This window comes from Castor canadensis, chromosome 16, assembly GCF_047511655.1.
Source record: "Castor canadensis chromosome 16, mCasCan1.hap1v2, whole genome shotgun sequence".
NCBI lineage: Eukaryota > Metazoa > Chordata > Mammalia > Rodentia > Castoridae > Castor > Castor canadensis.
In genome coordinates, this window is record NC_133401.1 from 70,190,727 (window position 1) to 70,216,909 (window position 26,183).

At 37.8% G+C, this 26,183-nt stretch overlaps 1 pseudogene; it reads left to right on the forward strand.

Moving 5' to 3' along the window:
* The first annotated feature begins 3,136 nt into the window (after nucleotides 1–3,136).
* The window catches only part of LOC109679452 (butyrophilin-like protein 8), a 62,744-nt pseudogene continuing 39,697 nt past the window's right edge, over nucleotides 3,137–26,183 (forward strand).

Sequence of the window (26,183 nt, forward strand, 5' to 3'; positions counted from 1 at the left end):
CACAAACTGGCATCTCACAGTTAGACTTCCAGTGTTAGTGAGGCCCCAGGGAACACTAGAGTTGAGGGAACGGAAGGTTCTGATGGGGCAGCTTCTAACAGAGACTGCTTCCTAGATCTCACCTAATACCATCCTGAATCAGTGTGCTATGAGATAGGGTGACTTCTGGGTCCAATTCCAGGTCCTTTCTCTCACAGTAACATATTCTCTTCCTCCTTTCCCTAATGCAACTAGTGGACTTGACTCTGGACACGGCTCACCCCACGTTCTAGATTTCAGATCTGAGAACTGTATTCTATAAGGATATTCCTCAATGTGTTTCCTACATGGGAAGAGATTTTTGAGAATGTGTATGGTGGCTTCTCAGCGTTTCTGATCAGGGAAACATTGCTTGGAAGTGACAGTGTGACACAATAAAATGTCATGCTTAGGAGTGTCAAGGATAAGCATGCATGGGAAGAAGCAGTAAGTGAATTTGATTTGGATGGAGAAGTATGTCTGGGAGAGGTGCACAATGAGGTGAATCAACGATTCATCATATGCAGATCATGTAGCCCTTGGTGTCACTCAGCAACCCCATGTCTGTCACTCATCAGCTCCCTCTTCTGTGCCCACCAAAGACTCTATTCCCCATCACCCAGTCATCCCTTGGTACTGACATGTTTCCAGGCATCCATTTACTCTGGAAACAAGCAGACAAATCTGGCATGTCATTGCTCATGTGGAGACCAGGAAACAGGGAGGGGATAGAACAAGTGGATTGCCATTTTTGGACATGGACTCACAAGAAATCGGATGAGGCCAATAGAACGTCTTTTCAAAATGTTCCTCACCCAGTATTTATTGACAGCTTTGGAGTCTTGACAATTGTGAAGCTCATCACAATTTTTCATTTTTTTATTGTTGTTGTGTGAGGGTACATTGTGGCATTTATAAAAGTTCTTACAATATATCAAATATGTCATAGATGAATTCACACCCTCCACCATTCTCCTTTATTCCCCTATCCCCTGATTTCTAGAACGGTTTCAACAAGTATTATTTTTCCATTAACATCCATATGTACATCCTATTTGCATTATATTCACCCTCCCATGCCCTTTCCCCACCTCATCCTTGCTCTCACTGGTACTAACCCTCCAACCCCAGTTAGGACATGTTCTACCCTCCTATTCTCTGATTTTGTGAAAGAAAAAAAATGACATTTTTGTTTGATTATGATAGCTACACAGGACAAGGTTGTCTCTTTCAAGAATCCATGGCCTCAGGTATAAAAGTTCATATGCCTGGGACAGAAAAAGAAGAGATGAATGGGGAGTGAAGAGGAATGGCTTCTCTCCCCTCCTGTCTGTGACATTGTCACAATTCTAAAACACAGAAGAGAATCAAATCATAAGGCAGGACCAAGCAGAGTGTGTGGAAGGAAAGTTCTTCAAGTGAAAATGTTCTTACCCAGTTTACCCTGGATTTACTCTGAAAGAAATAGTAGACTATTCTGTGGTGATTCAGACCTGGATAAAGGCTCACATAAACAAGGGAGTGGAGGAAGACACCCACAGGTTCCGCAGCATTCTAGGTCCTCACACCCTCAGAGTGCTCATGAAATCTACTCTTCTTCTACTGCATGAAATGTAACAGTAGGCAAAATTTGTAGACAGTTGTAGAATGTTTCCAAATCTAGATTTCCATCCTAAACCCAAAATATTTTGTTTTCTCTTTAGAGCACATAAATCTTTTGTCTTTAACAAAAGCTCCCAGACATCTAAGGATTGGTTCCTTTTTAAAGAATGGCAAAAGCAACCCAACTGATGCCATCATTCAACCCTTCTGTCCAGTGTTAAACACAGTAGAGCGCTGATGGGTGTAACCAAGTAGGCCTTGGGAGGACTGTGTATGGAAGGGTCCACACATAACAAGATACGTACTCATTTTTCCCAAATGTTTCCTAAAACACAAACAGAGCATTTAGTGTTCAATACTACTAGAGTAATGTACAAACTACAAACACAAACATGGCTCACAGCTCATGAGAGACAAGCTGGGAGTGTGAATGACAGGGCCTCTGCTCGAACTCTTCCTTTGTGCCAAATCCCCATTCCCTATACTGAGCATCTCTATCTGAAATCAAACAAGATAGCAGGATGAGAAGTATAGAATACTGGGATCCTGTGGTTGTAATGATGGAGGATATCAGGGTGATGTTGACTGAATTGGGGAGGTGGGATTATGGGATGCATCCCCAGGAGGAGTGTCACCTCCAAGGAGGAGAATATGGACTCTTGGGGATAAAAACTCATGGCTGAATATTACTTCCGCTTGTTCACTTTTACATATATGCATATGTGTGTGTGTATATGTATTATATATACATATGTACATATGCATATACATGTATATTTATCTTTTCAATTATACTAAACCCTTTTGCATGAATTTTTTTATGACCCTCAGAGTATTTTAGCAACTCTATAGCTTCTGAAAATCATTCTTTCCCACATCTACATCCTCCATAATGTAAGAAATGCTTTGATGATGTTTCTTTGAGGGAGTTATTTCAGGTCAACACAAATGATGAAGCTGATCCCTGTGGACAAGATGATAGGGATCTGGAGCCCAGGGTTGTAAGAACAGATCCAAGAAATCAGACTCCCTGATCCTGACAATCTGAGACCATTAGTCATCAATGAACCATTCTCTCTCTCTCTATGTCTCTCTGTCTCTCCCTCCCTCTAATTCCCTCTTTCCCTCCCTCTATCCCTTCACTCCCCTCTCCTTCTCTCTTTTTCTCTCTCCCTCCCTTCTTCTTTCCCCTCCTCCTTTCCTCACTTACTCAAGGTTTTGAAGAATAAAATACACTTCTAAATGAAAACAACAAATCCAGGAATGAAGATGTACACCAGTACAATAGAAGGCAGGTACCAGGGTGAATTCTGGAAACATGCCTCTCTGAGAACTCTTAATGTTTGTTTAACTGCAAAGGCCACTTGATTTTCATTTAAAGAATCTTTATTGCAAGGATATATTTATATCAGTTCTTCTATATGTTAAAAGTTTTCCTGCTCTCTAACTAAATCTTCCATTCATCCCTGCTGTCTCTGCTTTCCAAAGCATGAGATCATCCTACTGGAACACATCCATGGCCCTTGTGCTCATGTTGCTTGTCAGTCTCCTCAATCTGGGGTCAGGTAAGCTATCCAGGACAGACTCTTTCTGTCCACTTCTTGTTGACTAGCAGTTTGAGTTCTTTACTTGCTATTGCAGAGCAATGTGGTAGGTGCATCTTTGTTGTTTCTATTTCCCTGACTTCTCTTACTTCAAGCTGGAGTTTACCAATATAAGGGGCTGCAGGAGGCATGGGACAGCGGGAAGGATTCAGGCATATCTAAGAAATGCTGTGTGTGCAACAATGGGATTGGACTTTGAGCACATGATAAAAGCGAGAGCACACAAGGGAGGAGTGAGGATAGGTAAGACACCTAAAAAACTAGCTAGCATTTGTTGCCCTTAATGCAGAGAAACTAAAGCAGATACCTTAAAAGCAACTGAGGCCAATAGGAAAAGGGGACCAGGAACTAGAGAAAAGGGCAGACCAAAAAGAATTAACCTAGAAGGTAACACATACACACAGGAAATCAATGTGAGTCAATGCCCTGTATAGCTATCCTTATCTCAACCAGCAAAAACCCTTGTTCCTTCCTATTATGGCTTATACTCTCTCTACAACAAAATTAGAAATAAGGGCAAAATAGTTTCTGCTGGGTATTGAGAGGGTGGGGGGGAGAGGGAGGGGGCAGATTGGGTGGTAAGGGAGGGGGTTGGGGCAGGGGGGAGAAATGACCCAAGCCTTGTATGCACATATGAATAATAAAAGAAAAAAAAGAAATGCTGTGTGTGGAGTGTTGAAGAGAGGTCAAAGTAGTGAGGAAGGAAATTAGTTGTTCTCAATGATGAGGTTTGAGGGTTTAAGCATGGATGGTCTCTAGAATATCTCACTTTCTGATTTGGATGCCGGGGTGAGAGAAGACACTTGAGGAAAAGACAATGGTCAAACTGCGGGCATGCTGAGATGGAAACACGTGTGATATGTAACCAGAGGGTAGGAAAGATGTCCAGAATTTGACTCAGAATCTAGCTTATTTGTGGTAGAAATCCAGTCTTCTTTCTCCTTCCTGTTACTTTTATTTTTAAAGTAGGTTTTAAAAATAAAACCTACTTTATAATGCATTAAGTAGTTGATTGTTTACAAAAGGAAGTCTGAGTATGCAAAGGTATCTGGGTAGTCAGTGCTCAGCCGTATAAGGTTCGGCTGAGTCTTCCTTCCCTGTATGAAGGATCGATCCATTGCCTGTCTACCTATGTCTGTTTTGCTAAACAACAGTGAGAAAATGGGAACAAAGGCATTCAAAACTTACTCAACATAACAGCAGTATGACTATAATTCACAATAACCTATTACATTTTTTATGAAAAACTGAAAGAGAAGAACACAAATTTTCCAATCACAAGGAAATTTTACAGAGAGGTAATGTGAATTTTCCTGATATATAGCAAACAGTTATATTAAATTGTCACACAATACCCCATAAGGATATATAATTAAAATTCTAAAAATTAATTTTAAAACATGTGCTGACTTATTAGCCTATATTAATTATACAAAGTAATGGGTTTCATTATATTTTCATACATTAACGTAGCATACTTTGATCGCATGCACTTCTTTATTACCCTTTTTTCTCCCCCTTTCCCTTTTGTATTTCCATATTCATAATTGTTCCCCTTTTACTTTCATGTACTTTTCCCCTATAAGTTCCACATATGAGAGAAAAACGTGACATGTGTCTTTCTGATACTGGATTACTTCTCTTAGCATGCTGATCTCCAATTCCATCCATTTTCCTGCAAATAATACAGCTTAGTTCTTTATGGCTAAATTAAACTATTTTGTGACTATATATGACATTTCCTCTATCTACACACCTGTTGATGGGCTTCAATAAAAAATATGATATAAAATGTTGGGGATGTGCCTTAAGTGTTAGAACACTTGCCTAGCAGGCTCAAACCCTGAGTTCTAAACACCAGGAGTAACAAAAATAAAAATAATACTAAAAATGTATGTTTTCACAACAAAATCTACATGTTATTATGAGTGCCTCTCATCTAGCTTCATTCTCACCCATTTGCTGGTGAACTTCTCTGCTTCTGTGCTGTTTCAAGAGAGACACAGCAGGGAAATGAATACAGAGACAGAAAGACTTCATTTTTAACATTCCCCTTTCCTCTGCATTTGAGCTTTTGGCTCAGAACTTCTCAAAGTATTTGTTTGTTATGACATGGAGCTCATATCACTTTCCTGACAGGACTGTTAGGGGACTGGATGAAGTTAATATAAAGATCCCTTGGTGCATTGTTCAACATCAGTTTTTTCCAGGGTTCCTCATTTAAAGAGACAGTAAAACACTTGAAAATGCTGCTACAGACAAGGGAAATGACAAGTGCAGCAAGTGCAGCACACCAGGCTTAGATCGAGGAGTCCAAAGGAGATCCAGTGACAAGGGCTGTTCCATAGGTAATGGATTTAGGAGATGATTCTAAGAAATGAAATGAGAGGGTGGGAGAGTGAGCCTGAAGGCATGGAGGGTGTGCTAAAGAGCAAGCTGCAGCTGACAGCAACAGGCACCTTCTAGGGAACCTTTAGAGGAATAGTTTAGACAGTGGCTAAGAATCATCTCAGTGAGAATGAGGCAGGAATGGGAATTCATCTGTTGCCTTCCATCAGGTTAAATCTCTGAATTTAAGTTTCCACACCCGTGGGTCACTAAGTTCCAAATGTTGGAGGAGGCCCTCAGCAGGGGAAGGGGAGAGTCCAGTTTCATAAGATGGAATTGTCAGCAGGTATGGGGCTTATCTATCCTCCTGCAGGGAAGTCAGATTCTGAGTGCATATTAAGAAGCAGGGCTCAGCCTCTGCTAGTTCAGGTTTTTTGGTCATAGACTATGCTACAAGGTCAAAGTTGATCTAATAACCATCTCCTTCAAGAATGTGTGAAAATCATTTCAGAAAGATATATAAAACATAGTTAAATTAGAAATAATTAGTGATAAAATTTTTCACTTATTTTGGAATTAACATATAAAACCTATTCACGTGCACCATCTACACTTAGATGCATAAATTCATCAATGACTCCTTATGAATTAATCAAGAGAAAATGTTGCAAGTCAAAGAGATTGTGTACAAAGAAGTTGAAGGCTGTGGGCCCCGACCGTATGTGAACTCTCTAAAAAGGAATTTATTACAGAGTAGTAAGTGTGATTTAAGCCAGTAAAATTTTTAAAATGATCATCAAACAGATGAGCAAGGGAAAAAGGAAAATGGCACTCACCATTCACACTTGTAGCCCTTGTTTGTGAAGCTCATGCTCTGTGTTGGATATGGGATCAATGATGAGCAAAACAGGACTTGTCCACATGGAGTGGAGAGATGTGCAGGGAAACCCTCAGAAAACAAATCATCACTCTTGACACCAGATGATGAGGAAAGTTTAAAACTGGAGATGAGAGCCAAGATGTATCAAGAAAATATGGACAAAACGAAGGTAAGGCATGTCAGTAAAGGATTAAATCAAACACTATTAAGGCCAAAATAATGAACTAGAAAGCTCTTATTACACAAGTGTAAAAGTGCATGCTGTAGAAAGTTTATATCACAGTTTGAAAGCACCAAAAGAGACATTTCTGAAATAAATATTGGAAAATTTCCTTGACATAGTGTATAGTACAGCTTTCAGATGTTGACAGACCAAGTAAACAACAAAACAAGGATGCATAAATGCATGTTTGACTACAGTCAGAGTAGGATGTACATTATATACATCCTCCTTGTATCCATAAAATATTTACAAAACATACTCACATTTGAAGGAAACTAATTGCCCAAAACTGCAGATTTATGGTCATACCAAACCTCATTGCATCATTAGAAGAAGGATGGTTGTTAGTTTTAAGTAAAGAAGTTGGAAAATGGGCTGTTGTGAATTTTAATGAGGCAGACATTAGGAGGAAGAGAATGTGGGTACAGAATCTCCTCTAGTCAATGGGTCTGCATTTGCAAACTGCCTTCATTCATCTGCATGACAGTTTTACTGAAGCATAGTTTTTCATCTTGAAAATGGGAATATTAATATGATACACATATAGGGAGATCTTTGAGGACTGAGTGAGGTAGCTCGTGTGGATATGTTCTGTCAAGTGTAAAGGCATACTCAAGTGCCAGTCCTGCAGTGTAGTAAGGAGATCAAGATTAGTGTTCTACCCCTTACATGTCACCTCCTCCCCCAGTCCTGCACAGGACACACTGACATGGGTTTTGCTCAGTTACCACTTGTGTTTCTTTCCACAGGACAGTGGCAGGGAAATTGACCAGAGAAGCCCATCCAGGACTCTGTGGGAGAGGATGTAGGGTTCTCCTGCTTCCTGTCTCCTGAGACAAATGCTGAGGCCATGGAAGTGCAGTTCTTCAAAGATCACTTCTCTGACATAGTCCACCTCTATCAGGATGGGGAAGACAAGAAAGATATGTAGATGTCAGCCTATCAAGTGAGAACAGAGCTGGTGAAGGACTTCATTGTGGATGGGCGTGTGTTCCTGAGGCTGAAGAAACTCACTTTCTCAGATGCAGGTCTGTATGGGTGCTGGTCCAGCTCCCAGACTCATGAACAGGAGGCCATCTAGGAACTTCAGGTAACAGGTTACTTGCCTATTTCAGAGAACTCATAAAATCATCCCGGATTTTATAAACAGCTTTATGAAAGAGCTGATTTTTGTATTATTCCCTTAGCAGACAGTATCCTTTGTGACCACTTTGTTATGTCTGTGTGTAGAGTTCTATCATCTTACCACCTGTGTAAATTCTTATAATTACCACATCAAATCATTGAACAAACTTTTCACCACAAACATCTCTCACTGGTGCCCTTTTTCACCCTCCTCACCACCCCACAAACCAGTGATCTGTTCATCATTATAATTTCAACAATTCCAGAATGTTATTAATAATAGAGTCATACTGCATGTGACCTTTTGAGATTGACTTTTTTGTTTAGCATAATGACCCTGGGATCCATCCAAGTTGTTGCTTGTATCATTACTTCACTCCTTTAAATTGTTTTATACAATCATCGGCAGGTTTTTCTGTGGACGTAAGTTTTCATTTCTCTCAGAAAAATGGCCAGCAATGTGATTTCTGAGATGTATGATAAGTGTATGTTTAGATTTTCCTTTTAATTCATATCATGTCTTTGTCAGTTTTGTCTTCTATAACAAAATGCCATAGGCTTTGTGGTTAGTACAGAACAGAAATTTTATTTCTCATAGTCTAGAAACTGGAAATCCAAGGTTAGGTTATGTTCTGGTGCAGACCAGTATTCAGGTTGCCACCTATGGACTTGTCTTTGTAAGTTTACAATTACACTAGGTGCCCGGAATCACAATTCATGAGGACTCCAACCTCATGAACTAATTAACCTCCAGTATTCTAATTTTGTGATTTCCATTCTAGTTTAGGTGTCCTTTATATCTTTCCCTCATTTATTGCTGTGGCTGAAACGTCCGGTGTTCTCTTAAACATAAATATCAAAAAGTGTTCATTGCTGTCTTGGTCCTGATCTTAGAGGGAACATTTTAGCTCTTTCCCATTGAGCGTGATGTTCACTGTGGGTTTGACACATATGGCCCAAATTATGTTAAGAAACATTCCTTCTCTTCTTAGTTCATTGAGTATTTTTAAGGTGACAATGTATTGAATATTATCAAATGAATTTTTTGCACCAGTTAAGATAACCACTTGTTTTTCTTCCTTTTTTCTGTTAATGTGCTGTATTATCTTACATTGAAGCATGAATAGGTGTTGAAGTTTTAAAAATACTTGTAATGCGTAAAAATGATTGTATACTTTTTATTCTTTAGTTTTGTGATATGTTGGATTATATAAATTGATTTTTGAATGTTGCATCACCTTTCATACCTAGAGTAACTCCCAATTGGTTATGTTACATAATTTTTATATGGACTGCTTAAATTGATTTATTAATATTTTTCAAAGACTTTGCCTTCCAAAATGAATTTGCAAGCATTTTCTTCTCTTCTACTTGTTGGGAAATATTGTGTAAATTTGTCAATAACTGTTCTTTATTTTATTTCTTATTGTCTTTGAGTGTTATGAGTTTTCTTTGTTTTGAAAACTGTTTTAGTTTTGGACAGTACTGGGGTTTAAACTCAAGACTTCAAGACTGCCTCAAGACTCTGCCATCTGAACAATGTCCTGAACACTTAACTGTTCTTTAAATGTTTTCTTGTCCTTGCCAGTGAAACCATCTTGAAATTTAAAAATCTTTAAAATGACATTTCAAGTTATAAATCAGACATTTTCAGTGGTTATACAACTATTCAGATTACATATGTCAACATGACTAAGTTTTGGTGGTTTGTGGGTTTTAAGGAATTAGTGTATTTCTTCCAAGTTGTCAAATATATGAGTATAAAACCTTTCCTAGTATATCTTATTATACTTTCAATGACTGCATGATCTGTAGTGAAGTTTCCTGTTTTATTTCTGACATTTGCAATGTTTGTAGTCTTGTTTTCATCTTTGTCACTTTTCCTTGAGGCTTGTCAATCTTACTAATTTTAAGAAGAACCATATTTTTCTCACTGATTTTCTTATTTTTACCCTATTTGAAATTTTGTTGAATTCTGCTTTGATCTTTATTAGTTTTTTTCCTTTATTATTGTCCCTGTCTCTACCTCCACTGTGTTATTCAAGAGCTTTCAGTGTGTTCACTGTGCCATCTTTATACATTGGAGCAGTACATTTGGATATTATTCACTATCATTCTCTTTTCCTCTCCCACATCCCTAAGTCCTGCAAACAGTTCCACTATTTGTGTGTATGCATGTATATGATCAAATATTTATTTGTGTACAAATTTATCTTTATCTTTCATGTCTAAATTCAACATTTGAGGGAGAACATCCAACCTTTGTGCTTCTGAACCTGGTTTATTTTGTTAATATGAGGATCCTCAGTTCTATCTATTTACCTGCAAAAGTCATACTTTCATTCTTCTTTATATCTGAATACTGCATTGTATATATATATATATATATATACTGGAGTTTGAACTTAGGGCTTCACATTTGTTAAGCAAGAGTTCCACTTCTTGAGTCCTGTCTCCATCTTCTATGCCATGTTTTTGAGCCTATCACTTTGTATAGTTTTCTTAGCAGTTGCTCTGAATATATGGTACATAAAATTTATCACAATTTGTTGATACTGACTTTATCAATATTTTACTTTGTGTAAATGTAGAAACCTTACTTCACTTGATTCCTTTTATGATCTTCACAATTGAATTAACATTGTATTGAGGATTTCTTTTACAGACATTCAGTATCACACCAGATAAGATAAAACTATTGTTTTATTTGAATCTTGAAAATGATTTAAGAAATATAAGGGTGATCTTTTGTATGTAGCTTTATTTTTCCCACTTTCAATGGTTTTTATGCATTAAGGATGTTTTACTATTCCTTCCTTTATCACTTTCTTTCAATTTCAGAAATTTCCTTTAGTGATCCTTTAAGACTTGGTTTGGTTGATACCAAACCAAGGAGAATGTCCTGACAGTTCTTTCCTTTCAGAAATTGCAAAAAACTGGGCCACTTCCTTTAGGCCTCCCAGATTTCTGATGACATTAAAAAAACAGTTTCTTAATATGTAAAGCAAGATTTCTTCCTGTTGTTTTCCAGATTTTTTCTGTGTTTTTAGTTTATTACAGATGAACCTTAGTAAGTCCAGGTGTAAATTTATTTTGATTTTTCTTATTCGGCATTCACTCAGCTTTTATGGTCACTCAGTTTTATGCATTTTCACCAATTTGAGAATTTCATCAAATTCTTTTTTTAAGAATTCGTCATTGTATATTTTGTCCTTCTGCGACTCGGATGATATAATGCTGAATACTTTGAGATTATCCTACAGGCTCCTGAGGGTATATTTTAAAAAATCTTCTGATTCATTGTTGTTAAAATTCAGTCAGTTCTATTTGTCTATCCTCACATTCATGGATTATGTCCTGTATCAGATCTGTTTCACTATTGATCCCCTAAGTACATTTTAATTTGTTTTATTTTTTCAGTTATATAATATCCATATGATTTTTTTGCAAATCTATTTGGTGTTAAGTTTTTCCATATTGTTATATGTTTCAAGAGATATTCTAATCATCAACATCATCATTAGTATTATTTGTCTGTACTGAGGATTGAATTCAGGTCCCTGTGCTTGCTAGGCAAGTGCTCTATCACTGAAGCCATGCCACAGACTCTTTTAGCTTTTGCTTATTTTTCAGATACAGTCTCACTCTCTTTGTCCAGTGCACCCTAGAACAACAATCCTCGTACCTCCACCTCTGGAATACCTGGGACTACAGGCATGCACCACCACACCTGGTCTATAATCATGTATTGAAGCATTTTTGTAGTACTTCCTTAAAACTATTTGTAAGTTAATTTCCAACATCTGATTAATTTTGGTTTTGGTATTAGTTGATTATTCTCAATGATGACATTTTCTTGGTTTTCAGAATGATTAGATAATTTTTGTAAAAAGGTGAACATTTAAAATATTATATCAACCTATACTATTCATTCATCCATTTCCCTCAAATAATATTTATAAGACTGCATGAATTGGGCAAGATGTGGGGAGTTACCCAGAATGGCAAATTTCTGTCTGGTGTGGGGAGATGGGTAATACCAAATAATCAAATAAGCTTTAATTCTATATGGACTGCTGACCTTAGTGTCCAAATCATAAATGGAAGTTAAGCTTAACCCTCATTGGATCTAACTAGTCCTTTGAATCAAGATCCCAAACAACTCTTGTGTCCACCTCTCCTTTCCTATCTCTTCCACATCTGTTGCCCTTTTCATCTCTCATCTGAGTGATGCATTGATTGTCTGACTGGGCACCCTTCTTTTTAGGAGTACCTGAAACCCAATTTCATGATGCTTTAGAGTGATTTTCTAGATAGTGATAAATCATAACAACCACCTGATGGAAACCAGTCATAGTCCTATAGTGGCTTCAGTACCTACTATGCTTACAGGGTATGCTCCACATTCCTTGAGGCCCTGCATTTACTGATTCTGTGGTAGTCTCAGACCTCATTTCACATCCTTTTCTTGCACACTACAATCCAGAAATACCAAATGCTGCTAGATATTTCTTGAAAGCACTATGGCATATACACACTGGATTCCATGGAATGTACTTACCCCTTTGCCTGAAATTTTTCTCTATCTCCTCTACTTTTCTAGCTATAGAAACACATTTATGTGATACAGCAGGGTACAAATGTCACCTCAAGGAAGCTATGTCTTCCCCTACAAGTTGTTCATTTTCTCCATGTGAGTAAGAGGGAAAGAGAGAAATAGAGGACTGTTGTGTGGATAGGCTTGATGAATCTGGCTTAGGAGAGTTGTGGTCTTGGGTTATGACCTTGGTTTTCACTTATCTTTTTTTCCCAGAGATGGGCTCAACTCCTCTCATTTCCATTGTGGGATACATTGGTGGAGGCATCCAGCTACTCTATCAGTCCTGTAGTTGAATATCCCAGCCCAGAGTCAAGTGGAAAGATCCAGAAGGACTTGAACTACTCACAGACTCCAAAGTGAATAAAGTCATACGTGGTCATTTCCATGTTGAAACCTCCCTTATAGTTTAAGAAAATTCAGGGAACATATCATGTTCCATGCAACTCACTGACCAGAGCCCAGAAGTGAAATTGAGAATATTGATAGGAGGTGAGTAGAAAAGTGCAGGTGCTGTGTAGAACTTTAGAGGAAAAGAGTATCTCAGGATTGTTTAGTATTGTCTTATTTTAATGATTAGTTTTGAAAGTCAAAATAAATGAGATATAAAATGCGTAATAAACATTTGATTGGGGAAAATGGAATAGCTGACTGTTGTTAGCATTAGGATTAAATGTTTCCTTCACCAGAAGATATACCCACATGGGAACTGTTTGGAGGGAAGCTAGTAGGAAAGGGGGAAGACAAAAGAGGGTGATGGGGAGGTGTGATCTAAGTATATTACAGGCATGTGTGAAAAGAGAATGCAGAAATCAATCAAAATTGTTTTCAAAAGGGAAGGATGTATGGAAATACACAGTGATCCCTTTGCATAATAAATATACACTAAAGAGGATGTGGAGGGACAGGAACTCTCATTTCTTGCAGATGGGAATAAAGGATGGAGTCATTTTCGAAGAGTTTGGCCATTTCAAACAAAGCTAAACATGCTATATGATTCAGCAAACATACTCTTTGATATTTACCCAAATGAGCTGAAAATTTATACACGCAAAAACATTACACGCAAGTGTTTATAGCAGGTTTATTTATAACTGCCAAAAATTGGAGCAATCAACATGTCCTTCAATAGAAGAATGGATGAACAAAGTGTGATTCATTTATATTTTGGAATATATCGGAAATAAAAAGAAATGAGCTATCAATCCATAAAAAGACATGGAGGAACATTAAGTGTATACTGCTAAGTGAAAGTTGATAAGTGTGCAAAGCCACATACAGCATAATTGCAACAGTTAGAAGGGAAAACCATAGAGATTTTTTAAAAATCACAACTAGCTGAGAGTTTGGGGGAAAGAGTTAGAAAGAGAGAGAAATAAGTAAATTTCAGTAGAATAATGAGCATAGTAATAAATGTACATGACAGGTTGTAAGGACAAGACGAACTAACCAGACTCTCTTGGAATGTCCAGCCTGATAAGAATGGAGGGGGCAGCCAGATGGTTGTGTTTGGCAAGAAGTTATTCAAACAGCCAATTATAGCTACAACTTCAAAGTAGAGTGGGGAGGGGTGCCTAAAGACAGCCCCTGTTTAATCCTATAAACTTCAGCCATCCTTTGGCTTAGCTTTTTCACTAACTCCCACCTGTCAGTGTGCTTTGCTATTAAACAAAGTTCAATAAACTTTGTTCTTGCTTTATTCTTACCTCCTGGTCTGTGGCATAAATTTGCTTTAACTCTTAACTGCTTGTCTGGAACTTTTTGACTGCTGGGGGAGCAAAAATCCAGTATGATATCAGTTGCAGGGAGCTGCCAAAATTTAAGGAGTCAGGCTCCTAACATTGTTTCCCCTGGAGCTTTAACACTAGCTGCTGTCATGGATCAAGGACCCTGCCGCCTATGCTGAAGAACTGTTAACACTAAGCACTCTAGGAACTGAGTGATCCATGATCCACTCAGGAGCTCTAACATTAGCAGAAATGTCTGTTGCTGCCACTCACTACTACTTGAAGCCACGGACTACAAAAGTTGCCAAGTGTCAGTTCTAGTAATGGTTCAAGTCCAGAGCAATAAACCACCATTATATGACTTTGTAGAGCCATTAAGACTCTGGGTTCTATAGCTTGGACAAATAGGCCTCTAGCTCTCAGATTTGGATCTATAAGCTACTAGGTCTGCCAGTTCAGTCCCTAGGCCTTGGGGACTCAAGCGCCCAGGACTGCCAGTACTAGCCAAGCCTCTCCTTTCCCACCCCTGATTCCTAACCAAGTAGAGCAAAAGACCCCAGCTAGCTGATTGGTAGTAAGAAACTTGAAAACTTTGCCTGTCTCTCTGCACAAATTTTGTTAAGATCATGCAATTGGAGGGGGAAAAAGAAGGTTGACAGTCACATTTTTAAACTACTGATAGGATGCTCCAGCTTTTACCTAAATATGAGTAGAAGACTCAGAGTTTTGGGGAAAGCGTTTATGTACTGACTGGAAAAAAAAGTAAGGCTGAAGAAATCACAAAGAAAGGCAAAAGATTTGACTGAATAGTGATGTACTGTTGTCATGTCTATAATATCAACATCATTTGGTCAAAGTATAAGCATATCCTCAGAACTATGTAGTAAGTAAAAGAAGTAAAAATCATGTAAGCTGGCCTACTTAAAGTGGTGCTAGTAAGTAATGAACGGGAGCTAAACTTGCTTGAAACTTAAAGAAATTTTTGCTTATAAAAGTTACAGTGCACAACTTCTTACTTCAAGTGTATTTTGTTTCTCTCTTGCTTACTTTATTCTTTAAGTTGTACAGGATGTCACAAATATAAAATTTATAAAGTATTAATGATCTTTTAAGAAAAGAAATTTAAAATTTTTTTACAATGGTTCCCACCTCTTTGCTGTTTTATTACCTCAGAAGTTTAAATTAGAGCTTTATTTGCCATTGTTGTAGCTGTCCTGTGCATTAGCACACTCTCTGATGTGCTTTAGACTCTCTCCTGGAATAAACTGGAGTGATTAGATAGTTAACAGTAGACTAAGATAATCTTCAAGTGGTAATGACACTGTTTTCCTGCTATGTCATTAGCTTGATGATTAGGGTACAATTTTTGATTTAAAACCAAATGGCATTCATTATTATGCTTCACAATTATTTTACTTAATAATTTACAGAAATATTAAAAGAAATGTGAAGCCTTACAAAACTTAGTAGCTTTTATGCTCTGAAGTGGTAATTATTAAATTAATAAGGTTTGTTTCATTACACTTAATATGGGTAATTTTTTTACCTCCATTAAAAAGGAATATTCACTTATTACTTAAAGGTGAGAAATGATAGTTAGGACACTGATTCAGTGTCAAGATCTTTGACTACATAATGTGTTACATAATGAATTTCTTTTTTTCATGAAATGTCTTAATTTTCCTACTCATGAAATAAAGGCAGTTATTTTTAAAAAGAAACTAGAAAGGGACTGGTTTGTTAGTTAGTGTGGGTCAGACCACAGTTATATAGTTGCTTTATGTATGAAGATACTAGCTTTGTTTCCTAAGCAGTCCTGGGAAGGTCATCAGGTTGGCAGCGATAGCTCTTTTGATCAAGTACACAGGCTGACCGGGCTCTGTCTTCTTTAACAACTGGCTTCTGTGATGATTAATTTTGTGTGTCAACTTGATTGAACTCTAAAGTGCCTAGACTAAGCATTATTTCTTTGTCTGTCTTTGAGTGTATTTCCACATGGGATAAGCATTTGAACCTGTGGACGCAGTAAAGATTTCTCTTTCTAATGTGAGTGAGAACCATCTGTCTATTCAAAGTTGACTATAACAACATGGAAGGAATAAGGAAACCTCCTCTCTTTCTTCTTGCCTAGCTGCTTAATCTGAGACATTAGCCTTCTCCCTTCGAATGGGATTTATACCATTGTCTATCCTGGTTTACAGGCTTTCCAGACTGATTTGAATTACACTGTTACCAGGCTGAGTGGTCTAAAAAGCTTCTTATCCAGAAGATTTCACATTCTTGTGTCACCTGAATAGAGAAGTAGACAGAGACATGGATTGCAAAACAGTAGCAAAACTTTATTGAAGGAAAAAGAAAGAGTAGGAGGAAAGCACCATAAGGGAAGCAATGGCCCCTCCCAGGTGGCAGAGAAACATTGATTTCTTTGTTCAAGAACAATTCATAAATTGTAAGGTGGGAAAAATCTGGGCAGTCCTTATGGAAGAGGTAGGGTGGTTGGTGGGTTTACTTAATCTTATCACATAACAAGGGGTATTCTAAGCAGGTGCTTATGTTAATTTTTGGTTTCTGATTGTATGTATTAGATGAAACCAATTTTCCCGAGATCCTAAGAAAGAGCACTTAGCCTGGGAGGTCAAGGATACAATGATTTCTATTGAAAGCTGTTGAAAAATGGAGGAGAGGAAGGGGTAAGAGAAAGTAATGGAAGGGGTTGAACAGAGCAAAGCAAAGTACACTCACAGCATGGATACACTGTGAAACCCCTTTGAATACTGAGTTGAAATTAGTAATGAAAAACATGACATAAATAAGTATATTGTGGCAAGTGCTTGTGGGAGGGGGCTAGAGAAAAAATAAATAATGGAGAGGAGGGGTTTAATTTGATAAAAGCCTGAAATATACACACATGAAATACCAAGACAAAACCCCCTTGGACTATCAATATACACCTATTTATAAATGAAGGGCAGAAGGGAAAAATAAATCTTTTCGGAGGGGTGGATGCCAGTGTGAGGGGGTGGGCACAAGGAAAGGATGAATGAGTGTGTATATGATGGATTCATATTATATCCATATATTAAAATAGAAGAATGAATTGTTCTAAAAGGAGGGGGAGGAAGAGTGAGAACGATGGAGGGGGTAAATCCAACTAAGATATACTTTAAACACAGTCACAACTATCATAGTGTTATATGCTAATACAATCTTAAACCAAAAAAGGAGGAAAGATACATTTTTGGGCATCCTTAGTTCAAGGTCAGGAGGCACATGTTCGGTAGGTTAAAATGGGAGACAGGAGCATTTTGGGGCTTGCTCAGTTGTGTCATAAAGTTTTAGATGAAAAAAAAGGAAAGGACGTTTTGAAGATGATTCAAATACTAATCCCATCTGGAAATACACTCAAAGACAGGCACAGAAAAAATGCTTACTCTGGACACTGTGGTGCAATCAAATTGACACACAGAGAGCACAATTGTTAGAGAAGTCAGAGCACTGTCAGCCTGTGGACTTGAGGAAGAGCTGACCAACCTGATGACCTTGCCAGGACTCCTTGGGAAACAAAGCAAGTGTCTGCATGCATAAAGCAGCTATGTATCTCTGACCTGACCTACCCTAATGAACCTCTCCCTTTCTTTTTCTTTCTTTTTTTAAAATTGTTGCCTTTATTTTGCAAGTAGGAAATCTAAGACATTTCATGATAAAAGCAATTCATTGTGCAACAAATGATCTAGTTAAAGATCTTGAAATAGAATTGGTGTCCTATCATTTCTCATTTTTAATGAAAAAATGATATTCCTTTTTAATATCAGTGAAAAAACTAACCATATTTGGCATAATGTAAACTAGCCTCATGAATTTAATAATTGCTACTTCAGAGCATAAAAGCTTGTGAGTTTTGTATGGCTTCACATTTCTTTAACTATTTCCTTAACAATTATTATCTAAAATAATTGGACAGCATAATGAATGCCATTTATTTTTAAAAAGCTGTATTTTAATCATTAAGTTAAAGATATAGCAAGAAAACAATGGCATTATCACTTGACCACCCATAGCTAATCAACTCTGAATGAAGAGGAATGATGAAATCAGTTCCCCTCAGCTGCTGGAATTGCTTTTATTCTAGGGACTTCTTTTCTTATCTTTCTGCTTGGCCAGCATTGACTACTTTTTACTAAAAATTTCTGAGACACAGAAATAAACCTCTGTACTTTAGAGCCCTGACGTCTGACCTTGGTGAGCTTTCCTTGATCTGTGTACCTTGGGCCTTCACCTTCCATTTCCTTGTTGTCCAGAGGCTCTTTGGGGCCATTTGGGGTGAAACCATTTTACTGCTCATCTGATAAGGAATTTTAGAAATCTTCTTCTAGGCTTCTCTGAGTATTTGGGGTCATTTGAGAATTTTGTCCTAGCAATTGGCAGGGAAGGAATGTAAGATAACAGAAAACCCAGGGTGTTTGTGTTGGAGACCTCTGTTGTAAACCGCTTAAGAATGAAAAGCACTAAGTTCATCTTGCCTCTTAGGGAGACTTCTAGTGACTTGTCTACTAAAAAAAGAAGAAAAAGACAATATCTGAGAGTGCACTCAAATTAATGTAGTGTTTTTGTGTGTCATTGTGTAGATTTTGTATGTGTCTATTATTGTCCTTTTTAGAAAGACTGAGAGAAGCTTTAACCAAACTTACTAGAATGACCTCTTACTCCTATGAGGGACAATTAGTACTGAAATACAAGTTCATAACCCAATATGCTCTGGATATCTGGAAGAAACTTTAAGATTCCATTAGGACCTGAAAATAGACAGTTTTTTAAAAAATGGCTACAGAAATATTTTATAACATGAATGAGTAACAAGCTTCTGAGAGAGAATGCCATAAAAAATATGGCAGCCCTAGAGGCCACTCTGAGAGAGGCTAATATAAATTGGCACTCCCCCGCTCCCAACAGGAGGAGATGATCCAGTACAGTCTACTTTAAATGTGGTCCAGAAGGACGTTTCCAGTGAAAATGTACCTGGACAAAAGAACCCCCAAAGCCTTGTCACATTTACAGGGCAGTCCACTGGAGGTCTGGCTGCTCCCAGTGATGAAGGTCTCTGGGTCTAAACTCCTCACAACGGCTCAGCAACAGGGTTGAAGGGACACAAGACATTGTCATTTACCTCCCATTCTTTGAACTGACATCTCTGAACTGGAACCTTAGGTGATTTTAAATTTGGAGGAAATGCCTTTAAATTTCCTCCTCAACACAGGAGCTAGTTATACAGTCATTCACTCAAACCCTGGATTCCTCTCTATCCACCAAGTAATTATAAAGGGTGTATCAGGAAAGCCTCTAACCAGATACTTCTCTCTGCCTCTCAGTTGTGAATGGGATGACTTCCTTTTGACACACACCTTATTAATCAAGCCAAAAATCCCAATTCCGCTGTTGGGGAGAGACATTCTGGCTCATATGCACACTACTATTCCCACAGCACCAGGGCAATTATTGTGTCTACGCTTAATGGAGATAGATGAGGGTTCAGAAGTATGGACCACTCAAAGTGAAATAGGCTGAACAATTGATGCCACCCCTGCTAAAATCCACTTTAAAGACCCTACAGCTTTCTCCACCAGTGACAAACTGTTCTAAGGCAAAAGCAACTGTTCTAAAGCAAAGCAAGGATTACAAACTAGCAGCTATCAATCTACTATACTGTTTCTATGAATGGCAGATGCTTTCAGTAGACATTATACATTTTTCTTAATGTTTTAATGATTAAATTTCCTTTTCAGCTTTTCAGTTTGAGATTAAAATGGAGCCTAAAATAAATACCTTTATCTACTGGGGACCCTTAGATAGGCCTCTGTGAGAAGACCCTGACTACTGTCCCCTACCAGTGCCCCTTTCTAGCTCAAAGCAACCAAAGAGTGGTCATTGTCCTTTTTCTATAAAGGCAGTTAGAGTTACTTTTTCAGAGGGGGCAATGAGACAGAAAGACCCTTGGAACCCTCCATTATGACCTCCCTGTGACTTTAAAGAGTGGAAAGAAGGAAAAGCAGAACTGACCAGAATAAGGACAGTATGAGGATTAGGGCATGGCCAGTCAGAACATTGCAGGCACAGCCAACCAGAATGCTGCTTCCTATACACTCAGTTAGCATAGAGATTGAGCAATGCCCCGGAAAAAATGAACAAACACCTGACACCACATCACTTTTCTGGCACCCTATCTTCAGATTTCTCCCAGACCTGGAGGCTCTACTATTTCCGACTTTTTTATCTCAGTAAACTCTCCCACTTTGCTCACCCTTGTTGTCCATGAAGTTTATTCTTTGGCTTCATGAATACTAATCCTCCCTCTGGCTAATCACCTAAGCAAGCAAGGTTGAGTGGGGGATTTCAGACCTACACAAATCTTCCATATCAATACCAGCCTTTTTTTTAAAAAAAAGGTAAGTAAATTAAGACTTCCATTAAAAAAGAAACTCATTGTGCAACATATCACTTAGTCAAAATTCTTGAAATAGAATTGGTGTCTTATCTGTCATTTACCTTTAATTAGTAAATGAATATTCCTTTTTAATAGAAGTGAAAAATTGCCATATTAAGCATAATGAAAATAAACTTCACTAATTCGGTAATTGTCACTTAAGAGCATAAAAGTTAGTGAGTTTTGTATGACCTCACATTTCTCTAAATAGCTCTTTAAATTATTAACTAAAATAATTGGAAAACCTAATAATGAAAGCCAATTTGGTTTTAACCCAAACTTGTACTTTAATCATCAAGCTAATGACATAGCAAGAAAACAATGACATTACCACTTGAAGATTGACTTAGTTTACTGATGACAATAATCGCGCACTCTTAAGTTAATTCCAGCAGAAAGTCTAAGAAATTCATTGATCAAACAAGCACATAAGAGAGAGTGCTAATGCACAGGACAGCTAGAAGAACGGCAAATGAACCTCTCATCTAAACTTCAAGCTAATAAAACAATAGAGAAGAGGGAGCCATTGTGAAAAATTTTAAAAGATCATTAATAAGATTGTTGATACTTTATGGATTTTATACTTGTACAGCTTAAAGAATAAAGTAAACAAGAGAGTTTCAAAATATGCTTGAATTAAGAAATACTACATTGTAACATTTATTGGCAGTTCAGGTGTGTACACCTGAACTGTTTTATAACTAAATTTTTCATCCGTCCCTGCTGTGTCTGGTTTCCAAAACATGAAATCATATCACTGGAACACATCCATGGCACTTGTGCTCATGCTCATTGTCAGTCTCTCAGGCAGGTGCCAGGTAAGCTATCCAGGACAACCTCTTTTTGTCCATTTTGAGTTCTTTACTTGATACTGCAGAACAATGGGGTAGATGCATTTTTTGTTGTTTATATTTCTCTGGCTTCTCTTAGTTCAAGCCTGGAATTTACCAATGCCTGGGGCTGTGGGAGGCATGGGGCAGTGGGAAGGATTTAGGCACTGTAGACACCATTAAAGTATCTGAAAAATGCTATGTGTAGAGTGTTGAAAAGAGGTCACTGTAGTGGGAACCCACCAGGTACTTGGAGTTGAACAAATTAGATCTTGTCAATGATGAAGTCTAAGAGTTTAAGCAAGAAGGTTCTCTAGAATACCTAGCTTTCTAATTTGAGTGCCATGGTAGAAGAAAACACTTGAGGAAAAGTGACAATGGTTAAACTGGGCATGCTTAGATAGAAACTCTTGTGATATGTAACCTGCAGGTAGGAAAGACGTCTAGAATTTGACTCAATGTGTCTTATTTGGGGCAGAAATCCAGTCTTCTTTCTCTTCCCTGTCACCATTCAAAATAAAATCTACTTGATGAAATACTAAGTAGTTGATTAAAAAAAAAGAGGAGTTAGAGTAGCCACAGGACTCTGGGCAGTCAGTGTTCAGCTGTATAAGGTTCAGCTGAGTCTACCCTTCCCTCTATGCAGGATCCATCCATTGACTGTCTACCTGTGTCTCTTTTACTAAATAAGAGTAAGAAAATGGGAACAAAGGCATTCAAAACTTAATTTACATAACAATAGTGTAATTACAATCCACAATAACCCATTACATATTTTATGAATAACTATAAAAAAGGACCCAGAGTCTCCAAACACAAGGTAATTTTACAGAGAGGAATATTAATTATTCTGATGTACAGCCTAATTGTCACATGGTACCCCATAAAGATATACAATTAAAATTCTAAAAATTAATTTTAAAACACATGCTGATTGATTAGCCTATGCTAATTATGTAAAATAATGGATTTCATTATGACATTTTCATACTTGCACATAACATACTTTGATCATATTCACTTCCTTTATTACCAATTTTCTCCCACTCTCCCTCTTCCTTTTCCCTTTCTACATTAAAAATTCTCCCCATTTTGCTTTCATGTTCTTTTCCTCTCTAAGTTCCACATATGAGAGAAAAACATGATATTTGCCTTTTTGATTCTGTTACTTCTTTTAACATTATATCTCCAGTTCCATTTTCCTGCAAAAAATATAACTTCATTCTTTATGAGTAAACCCAAATATATTGTGAATATACATCACATTTTCTTTATCTATTAACCTGTTGGTGGGCTTCAATTAAAAAATTTGGTGTAAATGTTGGGGATGTGGTTTGAGTGTGAGAATGCTTGCCTGTCAGGCTTGGAACTGAGTTCTACACCCCAAGAAAACCAAAAATAATAATAATGCTATAACAATTTATAGGTTTTCACAACAAAATCTACATGTTACTCTTAAGGGTGCCTCTCATTTACCTTCATTCTCACCCATTTTCTAATGAGCTTCTCTGCTTCCTTGCTGTTTTCAGTTCAGGCACTGCATAGAAACGACCACATTTCCACATTGTGGCTCAGAACTTTTCAAAGTGTTAGTTTGCTTGTTATGACATGGAGCTAGTATCACATTCCCAACAGGAAAGTTAGAGAATTACATGACTTTGTAACACAAAACTCCCTCGGTTCAGTGTTCAACATCAGTGTTTTTCAGAGCTCCTCAGTTAAAGAAACAGTAAAAGACTTGAGAATGCTGCCACAGTCAAGAGAAATGTCAAGTGCAGCAAGGGCAGCCCAGCATAAATTAGTCAACAAATCCTGGTGAATTAAAAAGAGAAAAATGTCTCAAGTCAAAGAGATTGTGCGCATAGAAGTTGACAGGTATGGGCCCACACCACGTGTGATGTCTCCAAAGCAGATGCAATGACAAGGGCTGATCTGCAGGCAGTTTGTTTAGGAGGTGATTCTGAGAAACCAAATGAAAGGGTGGGAGCATGAAGCCTCAAGCAATGGAGGATGTGCTGAAAGGCAAGCTACTACTGACAGCAACTGGGACTCAGGCCCACTGGGGACTTTCTGAGGAACCTTTAGAGGACTCATTTAGACAGCAGCTCAGCATCATCTACAGCCTCTCATTATAATAAATGTGCCCTCAAGGTTGTTAAAATCTCAGGACTTGTGAACTTTTCTACCCCTGGAATCAATATGTTCCAAATAGGAGAGGATGCCCTCAGCAGAGTGAGGGGAGAGGCGAGTTTCCTAGGATGAATCTGTTAGCAGGTATGAGGCTTGTCCATCCCAGTTCAGGGAAATCAGAGGCTGAGTGCATATTAAGAGTCAGGACTCAGCCTCCTCTATTTCAGGTTAGTTGGGAGAGACCACCCTACAAGGCCAACGTTGATCTAATAAGTTGATTTTGATGCTTTAAAAATGTGTGAAATACATTCCAGAAAGATATATAAAATGTTTAAATTAGAAATAATTGGTGGTAAAATAAAAAATTTCACTTATTTTGTATTCACATATAAAATCTGTCTTGCTTCCTGTTCATATGCACCACCTACACTTAGATGCATAAATTAGTCAATAAATACTTGAGAATTAAAATGAGAAAAATGTCTCAAGTCAAAGAGATTGTGTACAAAGAAGTTGAAGGCTGTGGGCCCCCACCATATGTGAGCTCTCTAAAAAGGAATTTATTACAGAGCAGTAAGTATAATTTAAATCAGGAAACTTGCTAAAATGATCAACAAACAAATGAGCAAGTGAAAAAGGAAAACGGCACTCACTGTTCACACTTGTAGCCCTTGTTTGTGAAACTCATACTCTGTGTTGCATATGGGATCAATGATGAGCAAAACAGACCCTGTCCACATGGAGATGAAAGATGTGCAGGGAAACTCTCAGAAAACAAATCATCATCACTCTTGACACCAGATGATGAGGAAAGTTTAAAACTGGAGATGATATACAAGATGTGTCAAGAAAATATGGGCAAAACGAAGGTAAGGCATGTCAGTAAAGGATTAAATCAAGCACTATTAGACAAAAATAACGAACTAGAAAGCTCTTATTACACACGTGTAAAAGTGCATGCTATAGGAAGTTTATGTCACAGTTTGAAAGCACCAAAAGAAATATTTCTGAAATAAATATTGGAAAATTTCCTTGACATAGTGTATAGTACAGCTTTCAGATGTTGACAGACCAAGTAAACAACAAAACAAGGAAGCATCAATGCATGTTTGACTTACAGTCAGAGTAGGATGTACATTATATACATTCTCCTTGTATCTATAAAATATTTACAAAACATACTCACATTTGAAGGAAACTAATTGCCCAAAACTGGAGATTTATGGTCATACCAAACCTCATTGCATCATTAGAAGAGGGATGGTTGTTAGTTTTAAGTAAAGATGGAAAATGGGCTGTTGTGAATTTTAATGAGGCAGATATTAGGAGGAAGAGAATGTGGGAACAGAATCTCCTCTAGTCAGTGGGTCTGCATTTGCAAACTGCCTTCATTCATCTGCATGACAGTTTTACTGAAGCATAGTTTTTCATCTTGAAAATGGGAATATTAATATGATACACGTCTAGGGAGATCTTTGAGGACTAAGTGAGGTAGCTCGTGTGGATATGTTCTGTCAAGTGTAAAGACATACTCTGGTACAAGTTCTGCAGTGTGGTAAGGAGATCAAGATTAGTGTTCTACCCCTTACATGTCACCTCCTCCCCCAGTCCTGCACAGGACACACTGACATGGGTTTTGCTCAGTTACCATTTGTGTTTCTTTCCACAGGACAGTGGCAGGTAAATGGACCAGAGAAGCCCATCAGGGTCTCTCTGGGAGAGGATGTAGTGTTCTCCTGCTTCCTGTCTCCTGAGACAAATGCTGAGGCCATGGAAGTGCAGTTCTTCAAAGATCACTTCTCTGACATAGTTCACCTCTATCAGGATGGGGAAGACAAGGAATATATGTAGATGCCAGCCTATCAAGTGAGAACAGAGCTGGTGAAGGACTTCATTGTGGATGGGCGTGTGTTCCTGAGGCTGCAGAAAGTCACTCCCTCAGATGCTGGCCTGTATGGGTGCTGGTTCAGCTCCCAGAGTCATGAGCAGGAGGCCATCTGGGAACTGCAGGTAACAAGTCAGTTGCTGATTTCAGAAAACTCATACCTTCCTTGTCTTGTAGAATCATCCTGGAATTTATAAACAGTTTTCAGAAAGAGATGATTTCTATATCATTCCCTTAGCAGACAGTATACTTTGTGAGCCCTTTCTTATGTCTTGTATGTAGAGATCTATCATTTTATCATGTGTGTAAATTCATGTACCTACCACATCACATCATTGAACAAATTTTCACCACAGTTTCTCTCTCTGGTGCCCTTTTATAGTCACACCCTCCTCAATCACCACCATCCTCTACCCCACAAATCAGTAATCTGCTCATCAGTGTAATTTTGACAGTTCAAGAATGTTATTAATGATGGAGTCATACTGCATGTGACCTCTTGAGACTGGCTTCTTCATTCAGCTTAGTGACTTTGAGATCCATCAAAATTGTTGCTTATATCAATACTTCACCCTTTAGATGCTGAATACAATCATGAGTAGGATTTTCCGTGAACATAAATTTTCATTTTTCTCAGAAAAATGGCCAAGTGTGAATTACTGGGAAGTATGATAAGTGTATGTTTAAGATTTTTTCCTTTTAATTCAAAGCATATCTTTGCAACTTTGAGATTACAGAACAAAATACTATAGGCTG